Genomic DNA, 2202 nt, shown 5'->3' with positions numbered 1-2202 from the left:
TTTGTAGTTCCTATTTAGAACCCTAGTAACCCTGTTTGGGATTTTCCATTCTTGTGAGAAAGTTGTTTAAATCTCAGGGATGTGTCTTTGCTAAGTGATCCCCTGAGAAGACACACAGTGCTTTCCTTCCTCTGTTCTATTCTTACTTTATTTGTTTCTGTTCTTCAGTAAACAGTAAAGTGGATGAAAGTTGGCATGTCATATAGTTCATGTTTGGTTATAAGTGCCTGCCTTGTCCTGGGTTCCTTTTCCATCTGAAGTGATAGAGTCTTGAGACCTGGAATGTTTCAGGCCATGGTTGGTCATCATTTGCACCTAGCTTTGGCAAAACAACTTCAGGGTTGAAAATGGAATCCCTAAGTGTTGGAACCTTTTATAGCAAAGGAGAGGTTGCATGAGCATATTAAAATAGAACAGTATTGAGTGTAACCAAGTGGATGAACATGAATCACTATTATATAGAGATTACAAGAATTTAAGAGAGGATTGTTATTCACATATTGATAAAGAGAATTGTCATATGCCAAAAAGATTAAGAAGCTGGGAGTTCTATTGGGCTGATACTTCTTTTCTGTTAATATCTGTAAAGCTGGCAGCCAGGTTTGATTGGTCTGGACCTCAGTTTCCTCCTTTGTGAAATGAGGAGGTTAGATTAGACTTCATCTTTGGTCCTTCTAGTGCTGAACTTCTTTGAATGTAGAATTGTGTTTTTGTTTTAGAAGCATACTCATTCATCCAGCATCAATAGGAAATAGGCCCATTCTTCCAAATAAGTGAAATTTCTATGTGATAGAAGTTTATCACCTACCATTTTAAAGGCCCCTACTAAGTGCCATGCACTGCTATCTCTGGTTCTTTTTGGTGGATAACATCCTATTTACAGAAGAGGAAGTAGGCTCTGAGTTTAAATACTTGCCCCACAAACCACACAGTTAATAGAGGATTCAGAATGTAAATCAGTGCCATTGTAGAGTCCACGTCCATTAACATTACTCACTTACTAACTGAAACATACTTCTCATTATCAGTAACTTCTTTTCATATCAAATATTTTAGATGGATATTTTGAAAGAATGCCTTCCGTACAACAAATACTCTTCACATCTTAACCTTTTCCTTGTTTAGAATTTCTATCAGGAGAACTGCATGATGCTAGAACTTCTAATTTGGTGAATACAAAAATGTGGTATGAGTTTCAGACACTACTTAAAATTTCTGTCCAATTTCATTTCTGTTCCCAGGTGATCCCAGAAGTGGCTGTAAAGTCAATTGATTAGTGTTGACAGAAGAGATTAATCCTATTATCTGTTCTTGTTTGAGCCTTTTCCTTTGATTTCACTATGGACAGAATAACCATGCTTACATGAGAATGCCTAAGATGACAGTAACAATAACAATAGCTAATACTTATTGAGCACTTGCTGAGTATTAGACGTTGTTCTTAAAAGACATTATCTTAATCATCTCAGCAACTTTATCGACTAGTTACATTGCTGTTCCTTATTTTATAGGGTGAGAAATAGGAGGCACAAGGTGATCAGGTATATTTTTCATAGTAACCCATGAGTAGCAAACAAGGTCTGTCTGACTCTAATGCTTGCTCTCTTTGCTACAGCATGGTCTCTTACAGTAAAAGAAAGATTGAAAATGCAGGCTTGAGGCCGGTGTAGGAATTACTTGATTTCTAATTTTGTTCATTCAAGGATTTCTCTCTCTTCCTGCTTTTCTGGTTTTCTGTTTAGTATTACACATTTTACCCAGGTAAGCAACCTTCAGGCTTTAAGGAAGGTATTACTGGGACCCTAAAGTATCTTATTAGTTGCCCTTCTTTTTAGAAATGACTCCGAATTACCACTTATAGGCAAAGTAATTCTCTCTTTGGGGATTTTAAGATCTCCTGGAGATTTCTTTTTGTTATTTACCTACCTTCCTGCCTCTTGACTCTCCTGATCACCAGTCCATTTATGGTCCCTTTTGGTGACTGACTTTTATAATAACTTCCCCCTTTGCTGGCTTGCCTCTGTTGCTGCTGTTGACTCAATGCAATGTATCATACCATTGTTTTTAGCTAATATAATACGGATGTTCCTTCTAAATCATTATTAAATATAACTTTCAGTTTAAAGATGAGACAACTGTGCAGAAAGGATTATATGAGAGTTTTCAAAGTACCCCTGCATCTAATGTCATTTACTAGTTTCT

The 2202-nt window shown here is 36.6% G+C and overlaps 1 protein-coding gene across 1 annotated transcript in view; it reads left to right on the top strand.

Annotated features, from left to right (window-relative positions):
* Positions 1–2202, top strand: part of ADGRG6 (adhesion G protein-coupled receptor G6) — a 152224-nt gene that overhangs the window by 1000 nt on the left and 149022 nt on the right. The gene's annotated exons all lie outside the window — the stretch shown is intronic.

Source organism: Propithecus coquereli, unplaced genomic scaffold, assembly GCF_000956105.1.
Source record: "Propithecus coquereli isolate 6110/MARCELLA unplaced genomic scaffold, Pcoq_1.0 Scaffold48, whole genome shotgun sequence".
Taxonomy (NCBI): domain Eukaryota; kingdom Metazoa; phylum Chordata; class Mammalia; order Primates; family Indriidae; genus Propithecus; species Propithecus coquereli.
Note: the sequence above shows the minus strand (reverse complement) of the source record. Positions and strands in the feature narration are given on the sequence as shown.